We start from the raw sequence: 11,962 nt of genomic DNA on the forward strand, positions 1-11,962 counted from the left end.
GGTGCTGCCTTTTGTCTGCTGCTGCCATCACACAAGAAGGAAAACAGAAAACGCTTTCTAGTTTCCCTTTCTTCCAAACAATTTTATTTTTTTATTTTATTTTTTTTATGAAACAAAAATCGTGAAGAAATTGGCAAGTTTTTGCTGCTTTTGCCATGTAAACGCAAAAGCAGCTATAAATTCATATTTTTAATCGCCAATATATTATGACAATCATGCAATGATCTTTGAATAAAAAATTTATGAGTATTGATCAATAAACTTAATACAAATTTATAATATAGAATAATAAAAGGTCTAACAGAATTGGTCAAAATGTCTCTTCACATAATGAATTCAGAAACTAAAACTCACTTTTTAATTCAAGATCAAAGCTCAAATTTGGCCAAATTTCAAGAATCATTACTCCACCTTTTTTTCAAAGTTTCGGACCTCTTCCCTTTTCTTTGTGATTCTCTAGGATGATTGAGTGTAAAATGAAGAGTCTGGTGACTTGTCAAACAAAACTCCCAAAAAAGATTGACATGACATGTTTGTCATTAGGTCGGAGAGTCCGGTGACTTGTCTCTTCTGTCTGGCCCTATTCTGTGCATGCAGAGTTCAGTAAAAGAGCAACCGGCTAGAATTGAGGTGGTGATGGCTTAAGCTAAATTCAGTAAAAGCAACCGGCTAAAATGGCTTCATTACTTTGGAGCCATCCAATTTGCTTCTGTTTTTTTTTTTTTTTTTGAGAACTAATTTTGAGTAAATACTGTATTGTTTGGGGTTGGGGGGGGGGGGGGGGGGGCAATACATGTTAAGGATATCCAGTAATTTTGAGTGATGCTATTTCCACCTCATCTCACCCTCACAGTCTCACTCACCTGTTTTTTCTCATTCTTTCAATGTCTTTAATGAGAAATTAGATTCTCAATCTTTTTTCTTTTATTGTATTGATTAAATTTTTTTTTTATCAAAGTTTCTAATTTTTAATGAGCGTCATTATTTCAATTATAAATTATTTACATACCAACATAATTAAATTTTATTTCTAAAATATATTTATTTAGTGTTAGAATTGTTATATTTGGTATATCTATATTTATGGTTAAACTTTGTATTATATATTTCTATTTTTAGTTTGTACCATTTTTAGTTTGCAACCTTTTTTTAATTTGTGCCAATTTTCTTTTTAGTTTTAATTTGTACCCACATATTAATTTCATTTTGTGCCCATATTTTTAAAAGTTTTATTTATTTATAATGTACCCATTTTTCTTTATAAATGTACCACTTTATTATATGTAAAATGTACCCTTTTTTTTATGTAAAATGTACTCTTTTTTTAATGTAAAATCTATTTATTTTTTATTTATAATGTATACATCATATTACAAAAATGGTTGCACCAAATAACTTTTCCTAGTGAAAACTCGTGAGGAAATAACCTTTTGTCAACTAGTACAAGATTATAAACACATCATTGTCACTTATATACAAGACAAAAGAAGGGCCATGCATGCTCCAATATCTCTTAATTTGAATCCAATCAAATCTTAATTAAATTCACGAACAGTATATGAATTTATGAATCACTTCGTGTATACTACATTAAGCATATGTAAAAACACAATAATAAGTTAATAACACATATATTGTTGGCATGTTCTTTGAAACAATACATGTATGAATGCAAAACATGTTGTCTACAACCTGATCATGCACTTACTAAATTAACAATCAAAACGAATATGGAAAACCCAAGTATGCAATCATGCAAAACAAGAAGTGTTAAAACCCGTCTCTAAGTTACTATATTTTATTTTTTGAAAATTGTGAAATGTTCAAAATACTTCTAAAGGAGAATTTGTTGATTTTTGTTGACCATTAAACTCGTGACACGTATGTCTTTGCACATGTTCGTGGTACTCATTGATATGAGCGCATGAGCACGAGTGGAGAGGAAATTAGAGCTAGAATGAAGATTTTACGAAACACAAATGTTAAAGGTGTTCTTGTAATTCTAAATTTAAAGAGTAAAACTAATAATAATATAAAATATTAACTAAAGTAAAGCAAAGGGGGAAAAAGGAGGCATCTCGAAGGGGGAGGAAGAGAGAAGAAAAAAAGGTGGGAGATGGCGTTGGCCAATGGATGGGGGGGGGGGATTACAAGGAATCCCACGGCCCCAAAACTATTAATCAGAAAAGGGGGAGAGAGCAGAAAAAAGAAAAGGGGGACAAGGATAGAAACTATGAATCTTTGAGAGAAGTCGAAGGAAATATGGAAGACACCAGGAGAAGCAAAGAGAAAATAAGGAATTAAAATGTTTACTAGAAACTGAGAGAAAAGTTGTACAACCATGTCGTTTGAACCATAACAGAAATGTGATTGCTTTTGTCGACCGCAGCCTAGGTAACGATTCACATCTCTCTTTATTCCTTCCATAGCTGCTTTGTATCAATCTTTCGTATTATTTTCAGTTTTATACTTTGGGTGTTGTAATCAAATATCTTGTTCTAGGGTTTGGATTAAAAGGTCAAGTCTTGTTAATTGTTGAATATAATTGAAATCGAAGTTATAAACATGAATTCTGAAATGTGTGGAAGCATTCTGAAAATGTAATTTGCATTATAAGAGTATAGGTTCTAAATTGCAAGAAATTTATTAATTCTTCACAGAAAAACTATGTTTCAAGTAGCCTATTTTGGCTCTTAATTTCTATGCCTTTATGGATTCCTTTTGAGCCACTATTACGTGGTTTAAAACTAGACATGTCCATGATCAATAGCCATCTGATTTCACTTAATTCCATTGAGTATTGATATGTCAAAATCATATTCAAACTTGAGTCCCGAAGCTGCCAGACAGCAGCAAATACTGGGTTTCCAGTTTCGGTACTCTATTTTGTAACTTGCATAACTTTCAACTTAGAACCCCGTTTTCTACAAATCTTTTATGCTTTTGAAGTACACAAAACAAGCTTCGAAACCCATGTAAGTTTGCATCAACTAGTTAGGTATGAGTGTTCAAAATCAGGTTAATATTGGTTGACTTAAACTGCAGCGTTTGTGGAGAAGAGGTTGCTGCTTTGCAATGTTCTTTCTTCTCTAAATTTTAATTCTAATTTACTTATCAATATTGAGTTTATTAAATCACTTTATATGGTTATGTATTGGGTTTCAAAGAACCATTTTCTGATACAATTATAAGCTCAATGACTTAATGTATTGGTGCACTTATGCCTATTGAAACAGATAATCACTTATAGTCCAGAATTATTTCCATTCAAACGTATTGGCAGTGATGAAGCTCTATTAGGTCAACCAAAATGGGGACTGTTAAATTAGTATTCCAAGTACTTTGACTAGGATTAAAGTTCATCTAATGCATTTAGTAATGTCTTATATTGTGAAAATGGATTTGGCCATGTTGGTGGATCCTTGTATTAGTAACTGAGAGCAATGCTTAGGAATCCATGTATAGGAAATACAACAAACATTTTTGGAGTTTGATTATACTAAACTTCGTGGAATGTTATCTTATTATTTATCTCATTGGTTGATTACTTGTGTACATAATTAGATTACATGAATGGTAATCGAATTAATGCTTTTGTTGGATGTCTATTGGTGTGATTATGGCTTGCTTTGATATAAGATGGAATTCTTATCAGACTTTGTAATAACGTGAGATATGTTAGGGAATTACAAATGGCTTGATCCTGTCTTAGGGTACGTAGGCAGTCTGACATAGAGGTTAGATGCAACCATATGATAAAAGAAAAATTACTACTATTGGCACAATGATTCGGGTGAAAGTGTATGTGATGACGTCACGTGTGGATCCTAGACCTATCTTGGGATCTGGACGTGACAAGAAGTAATTATGAATTACCACTTATGTAATGCCAATTTGGAACTGATGACAAAATTATAGCAACCAAATCTAAACTTGTCTTAAGATTGTTGGGAAAATACGATCTAATTGCTATATTAAATCACATAAAAAATTAAGAAATAATTTATGCAATTATATATCAAAGTAATGCATGCACATGATTAACTAATGTTAAACGAGCATGACATAATGGATTAGAAAAACCTAGAAGTACAGTCGAGGCAAGTGTTGGACACTCTGTCCTTAAGATAAGTTTACGCCCCACTACGATGTTCATGGTTGGTTGACGCTTGTCACTCGGGATACAACGACCACGTCCTTGTAATAGTAGCACTCCAAATCACAAGGCTCCAAAGAATCATGATTGTGTTGAAAACACTCTCATATAGACTCAATGATACTATCTAATTTTTAGTGCATTATATGTATGAATATGTATATTGATTTTATGATTATAAGAGGCTTCCTTATTTATAGATTTGAGATATTTTTTTGGAAAACATGTGACCATTTATCAAGAGTCAAAAGTTACTATTCATTATGTTAGAGGTATATTTCCACCAAAAGACATAACTTCTAATTTCCATTTAATTATTTAATTTAATATAATATTAAAAGTTCCAACAATGCTCTTAGAAATGGGGCGCCTATTGAGCTTATTATGAATGGCCCAAAGAATAATATATTACTCTCTAAGTACCAACCATAGACACTTAAGCCTATTTTTAACCAAAAAGGCTAAATATAGCCCTGTAATTTTTTTTTTAAATAAACAGTATCAGACTATACTTATACACCATCTTCAACCAACCGAAGGTGATAAACATAGCCCCTCAATAATTTATTAGTTTTATGTTTATACTTTAAATTTATGGTTAATTTAATTAAACTACTTTTGAATGTTTTCAAATCTAACCGTTGAGTTTCAATCAATTATTGCAATTGAAGAGCTGGATCTCAAAAAAGGTTAAGAAGAAGACCACGTTTGGCTAGCCTGATGCCCCATTGGCCTTTGATTGGAGATGAATTTTCGACCAAATTAGGCTATTTTCTAGCTTTTAACCTTCTAAATGCTTAACATTATCTTTCCCTCGACCCGTATTGTTCATCTTTTCTCCCACTGCCATTGATCGATCCACATAGCTCATAGTCATGAAGCCATCGGTGTTCATTCCCAATATTTATTCAACAATGAGGACATATTATAACCAGCAGCCCGTCCTAGTGCTCTTATTGTGGTCTTCATCCTCGTCTAATGTAGGGCTTACTCACCTTTTCCGGAACCATTGGAAGTAAGTGTTGAGTCAGTTACTGTTTCTTGACTCAGCGCGGCTGGGCCCGAGTGAACCGTCAAATGGGAGCTGAAGCTCGTAGTCACAAACCCCAACAGCAAGCATTGATTTGATCTCTACATTGAAGATCATCTACAGGCCACGCTCTTCCTGTACGATCGCTGGCTTGCGGCAGCTTTATGGTGACTACCAAGTCATCACCTCCTCCCTTGCTTTTAACCAGCAAGACCAACCAAACGGCCACCTTAAGTTTTCAAATGCAAACTGACCGTGCCTACTTAGGTGAAGAGCTTATCAAGGAAATCTCCAGAATAATAATCCAAGTCCACCTGAATGTGATGGCTCGATATCGGCTCATGCCCACCACTTCAAAGCCTGAAGGATTTCGTGTGTTGTGGCTCTCCTGCCCTGGCATGAGGCTGTGCGAGTTCGAATCTACCCGTAGCAGGGAAATCGTTTGACTCTTTATTAAATGTGTTGATAAATATAGTTGCTTGCAATAGACGAACTGGTGTTATGTAATTGGAGATAAATTGATTCTACTTAATTCCAAATTAATCTGGTGATGTCTTTACTTATCGGATTTGATTACACATTACATACATTACTGTTGAGAAATTCAGGATTTGGGCTCGATGAAGAAGAATGTTACGTAATCGATTTAATGAGATAAAAACATTAAATTAGGTAATCAATTTAATGAGCTCAAACCCTGCATTTCCCAACAACAATGTATGTAATGCGCAATCAAATCCAATAAGAAAAGACATCACTGGATTAATTTGGAATTAAGTAAAATCAATTTATCTCCAATTACATAACACCAGTCTGTCTACTGCAAGCAATTACATTTACCAACACATTTAATAACGAGTTAAACGATTTCCCTACTACGGGTAGAATTGAACTTGCACAGCCCCATGTCGGGGCAGAAGAGTCGCAACATATGGAATCCCTCAAGCTTCGAAGTTGTGGGCATGAGCCGAAATCGAGCCATCACATTCAAGTGGACTTGGATTATCCCTCTGGAGATTTCCTCGATGAGTTCTTCACCGAAGTAGGCATGATCAGTTTGCTTTTGAAACTCAAGGTGGTCGTCTGGTTGGTCTCGCTGGTTAAAAGCAAGGGAGAAGGCAATGACTTGGTAGTCACCATAAAGCTGCTGCCAAACCAGTGATCGTACATGAAGAGTGTGGCCTGCAGACGATCTCCAATGTAGAGATCGAAGCCGTATTTGCTGTTAGGGTTTGTGAGTACGAGCTCTAGCTCCCTTTGATGGTACACACGGGCTCGGCCGTGTTAAGTTAGGAAACGGTAACTGACTCTACACTTAGTAATTAGGTCCGAATGTACATGTTTGGAGGACTTAAACGTAAGAAAACAACTACTCGCAAATAAAATCAATTTTCATGCATGGATGAAATTTGTGATGGTCATACATTAAAGAGATAGTCAACCTAGTGGATCCAATAATTAAGGTTTAACTAGAGAGTAAGTTGTATCATTGAGGGGAATGAGTTAAAAGCCTGTAATTGGAGTAGTCATAGTGGAAACCCAACCTAGTTGACTGGAGATCCCAAGATCTAGGTTTAAAAAGGACAACTAAATTATGACAACTCGGAATAGCATTGAGGAGATAAATTCTCTTTCTGCCCATGCAAGACGAGTTGGAGTATCGCTCGGAAAACCTCTAGAAACTTGCTTGAGAGGCTAAATAGGTTACATGGTCTTTAATGTATTAAAAAAGGATGGAATTCTAATAACCTTTCCACTCGATTCTTGCTACTTTTTACGTGAATTTTCTCATTTACCCTTTCAACTTTCTTCTTACTCATGTTTAATAATCAAAACTATGTAATTTTTAGATCACTATGTAAACTTCAACTCTGCAAAATTAACAAAATTAGAAATTATTTAAGCGTCAATTCACATTGTCGATATTTTAATTAGTTAAGTGAAGAACATGATTTGTCTATTTTTAGATGACTAAATAATTTTCAATTTAGTTATTTGTTTATAAATTGATCATTAAGAGTAACTTAAAAATAGATAGTTTGGATATTGTGCAACATTACAAGAAAAAAGAAGAGTAAAAAAAGTAAGCTAATTAGTTTTGACATATTAGCTATCGAAATTATATATACATTGAAGAAACAAATTTAGAGATTGAGGTTTATCTATTAGAGGTTGTGAAAACATAGGTGGTGGACACGGTTAGAACTCAGCTAATTAGTTTTGACATATTAGCTAACCAAATTATATTTCTAGCTAGTTGCTCCCTATCCAATCATCAAATAGGTAATACCAACCGAATTGGTGTGCAAAAAGATAATATAGAGATTTGCCAATCTCTGTCAAACACGGAGGCATGTATTAATGTGGTAATGGTACCACACAGTACTAGGGTTTGGAGGTTATAAAACACGGTGGTGCATTTGGTGAGTTCTTCTGTTCTTAGGAGTCAAGTAGCGGGAGCTAAGTCGGAGCTTTGCAGGTTTTGGAACTCCCGCATACATATCATCTCTGCCTCTGTGTGTGATAGAGAGTTTAAGCTGTATTTATCAAAGCCATGTAAAAATATGAATTTTAAAGCTGCCTATCCCTTCACGTGAAAAGCAGCAAAACCTTGCTAATTTCTTGATAATTTTTGTTTGGGAGAAAGGGAAGCTATAAAGCGTTTAGCAATTAGAGCTAAACGGAGAGAAAGGCTTTGCCTCTGTACCTGAGGAGTCGGAGAAGGTGGTGGCCTTGGATGGAGTGAGTGCATTCGTTGATAGAGAGAGGGCTTAATATGCCAGATAGTGAGGAGAGGAGGTTGCCTATTGAGTCTAGACAAAATTATAGCAAGACAAATTTTAAGCTACTACCTTGGTACCTATACTATGTAAAGGATCCCTTCCACCTAATTCTCCTCATCAAACAATCCAGACTCTTGAAATTTGATCAAACGGCTAAAGTTATTATAACTTTTAGAGTGGATCACTATTTGTAGCCGTTTGTTTAAACTTCAAGGGTCCGAATTGTTTGATAAGGAGGATTAGGTAGAAGGGATCCGGAGAGAATCTCTTTCCATAGTATAGGTACCAAGGTAGTAGCTTAAAATTTGTCTTGCTATAATTTTGTCTAGACTCAATAGGCAACCTCCTCTCCTCAGTATCTAGCTTATTAAGCCTCCCTCTCTTTCTCCCTCTCTCTCTCTACATTAAGGCCACCACCTTCTCTAATTCCTCAGGTACAAAGGCAAAGTCTTTCTCTCCGTTTAGCTCTAAGTTGCTTGCTTACCTTTAGAACACGTATTCATTTATCTTCTTCTTTTTTTTCAAGGTTTTACTTTCACACACGGCAGCCACCGCCATCTCCGATTCCGTCTTCGACTCCTCAGGTACATAGTAAATGTGTTTATTGTTCATCGTTTGATTCTTTATGTTTGGACCCAATGATTTATATTATCAGCACAAAATCATGTAATGGTTTACTCAAACTTGTTTTCTGGGTCCTCGGCATCTTCGGGTTATATATATATATATATATGGATGAGTTTGATTGAATATTTTCTCAATTTATTTATGGGTGTGTAAGTTAGAGACTCAGCACAAAAGTTCATCCCCAAATTCAAACTCTATTTTTTTTTAAATTATTAGTACATGTTTTTTTTAATTAAATATATAAAAGTGAGAGGCAGAAGGCAGTCTGTAGGCTTGTAATTTTCAATTAAATATATAAAGTGCAAGGTAGAAGGTAGGCGGAAAATGCTTTTGTTTCTCAGCCACACGCATCCACGACACCCTGTAGGCGGTGGAGGCCGACCTAGGGAGGAAAAGAAACAACCCTTTTTTTCTTTTGGTTTTTTATCATTCTTTGTTGTATCGTTATGTACTTACTAGGTATTTCATGGATAACCAAGGACATGGTAATCCAGCAGCCGATGCCACAACCAAACGATGGTAGATGGGCTCGGTGTGTGCTGTGGTACTGTTTCTTGCATTCACATTTGGGCTGATTGTTCACTTTAATAAGGCTAAGGGTACTATTAAGAATGGATACTGGGACTACATAGTGTCTATATTTAACTGTTGTAACATAACAACAATAGGATATGAAGACTACGTTCCCAATAAGGGTACCTCAAAGTGGTTCACAGTATTAGTCACAATGGTTCTGGCAAATCCAAGTATGTGTACCATCCATACAATCATAGGTAAGCTCATATCTTGGATTGTTTCCAAGAGTAGATTTTATCAGAGGGCTAGGCAGCATCAGATCGGTTCATCAACATTTTGTATGTTTCTCCTGGTGTTAATCATAGGGCTTGCAGTAATACACCTATGGGAGGTGAAGCAAACGACTTCGGATAACAAGAATACAAAAAATATGAATTATGCAAAGTTATATTACTTTAACGTTATATCGTTGATTATGATTGGGTAAAACGATTTTGCATTCAAGTCTACCAGTGGACAACTTTTCGCTTCGTTTTATCTGCTAATTGGACCACTGTTGGTCGTCTGATATTTGGACTTCGTAGTTGGCTCTTTTCTCCAATAGTGGACGGAGTAATTAAATTTACTTTATTTTTGTATACCTTATGTTATGTTTGTGTGAATCTTTGAAGTAAAGTTTATAATTTTTCTTGATATGTAGACCAAATTTAGAACAGTTATATGACACCAGGGCAACTATAGTAGTTGATCAAGCTCTTCCCTAGCATCGTATAACTGGTGTTCTAAGTTTGGTCTGCATATCAAGAAAAATAATAAACTTTACTTCAAACAGTCACAAAAACATAACATAAGGTATAAGTAAATTTAATTACTTTGTCCACTGTCCAAGAAAAGAGCCAAGTAGGAAGTCCAAATATCGGACTACCAGCAATGGTCCAATTAGCAGATGAAACGAAGCTAAAAGCTGTCCACTGGTACACTTGAACGCAAAATCGATGTACCCAACCGTCATCAACGATATAACATTAAAGTAATATACGTCTATATAATTCATATTTTTTGTATTCTTGTTATCCGGAGTTGTCTACTTCGCCTCCAATAGGCGTATTACTACAGGCCCTATGATTACCACGAGGAGAAACATACAAAATGTTGCCGAACCGATTTGATGATGCCTAGGCCTCTGATAAAATCTACTCTTGGAAACAATCCAAGATATGATTTTATCGATGGTACACATGGATTTTCCAAAACCACTATGACTAATATTGTGAACCACTTCGATGTACCCGTGTTGGGAACGACGTAGTCTCCATATCCTACAGTTGTTATAGTAACAACCGTAAAATATAGAGCCTCTACGAAACCCTAGAATCCCTTCTTAACACTACCCTCAGCCTGATTAAGGTGAACACTCATCCCAAATATGCATGCAAGAACCAGTACCATAGCACACACCATGCCCATACACCACAGTTCTGCTGTGGCATCGGCTACCAGATTACCGCATCGTTGGTTATCCATGAAAAACCTAGTAAGACATCGTGATACAATAGAATGATCAAAAACCAAAAGAAAAAAGGGTTGTTTCTTTTCCTCCCTAGGTTGGCCTCTACCGGAATGTGGTTGATGCATGTGGAGGTATGGCTGAGAAACAAAAGCATTTTTCGCCTACGTGCCTTCTGCCTTTCACTTTTACAAATTTTTTTTTGTTAACAAACTAGCAGTTACTAGTCTCGTATGGAAATTGATTTATGTAGGTTGAATTGGAAATGTTGGCATTGCAATGCTGGGGTTTGTTGTTCTTTTGTTGAATGAGTAGGTTTCAATAATCTCGAAAGGGAGATGTGTGTGACTGGAATTGGAAATGTTGCATTGCAATCCTGTTTGTTGGTTTTTTGTTGAATGACTAGTTTTTATTTGTTTATTTCCGTTCGACTTTTCTGCAGAAAATAAGTCGATCAGATTCAGGAACTAAATGACAGCTCTTTCTGGAACTAAAAGTGATCTAATTGAGAATGATGTCTCACTCTTTCTGTGGGTTGTTTTGGAAGTGTTGGCATTGTAATGCTGCGGTTTGTTGCTCTTTTGTTGAATGAGTAGGTTTTACTAGTCTCGTATGGGAATTGCTTCGTGTGACTTGAGTTGGAAATGTTGCTTTTGCTATCCTGGTTGTTGTTCTTTTGTCAAATGACTACCAACTGCGTCCAAGGATTAGGAACAATTTGTGTCTTTACATTGCTACTAGTGTTGTCCTAGCCAGGAAGCACTGTTAATAGACTCTTGAATGGTTGATCATGTTCATACTATTGCATCTGACTTTCAGTCATACGGATAGGAGGATACTGTGTTTAACCTATATTTTTATACACTAAGCACAATTGCTTTCGGTGAACTTCTTGGCTTCAAGATAGAACTCGTTAACATAGGGTATATTTAGAAAAAATATATTTCCTGAAAATTTAGTCATAAATATAAATATATTCTATGTAATATTTCTAAAAATATATATTTAGAAAAAAAAAATTATTATTCAAATAATTAATACCGTTTATTAAATCTTAAAAACTTTGATAAAAAAATTGAAAAGGAGTAAGATTTTAATTAATAACAAAGGATGGGAACCTAACTTCTATATATATATATATATATATATATATATATATATTTATTTATTTATTTATTTATCCGAAAAGGCTGAAGATGCCGACTACCCAAAACCCAGAAAACAAGTTTGAGTAAACCATTACAGTATTTTGTGTTGAAATTATAAATCATTGGACCCAAACATAAAGAATCAAACTCGAAAAAATAAAAAAAAAACATCCAACTCTGTGTTCGTAATATTAA

At 35.0% G+C, this 11,962-nt stretch overlaps 1 long non-coding RNA gene across 1 annotated transcript; it reads left to right on the plus strand.

The window, feature by feature from the left end:
- Positions 1-2,059: 2,059 nt before the first annotated feature.
- LOC114824889 (uncharacterized) lies at positions 2,060-11,441 on the plus strand. Its single transcript, XR_011581446.1, has 3 exons — positions 2,060-2,394; positions 8,496-8,553; positions 11,062-11,441. It is a non-coding gene; the product is annotated as an uncharacterized lncRNA (long non-coding RNA).
- The last annotated feature ends 521 nt before the right edge of the window (positions 11,442-11,962 follow it).

Source organism: Malus domestica, chromosome 05 (genome assembly GCF_042453785.1).
Source record: "Malus domestica chromosome 05, GDT2T_hap1".
Lineage (NCBI taxonomy): Eukaryota > Viridiplantae > Streptophyta > Magnoliopsida > Rosales > Rosaceae > Malus > Malus domestica.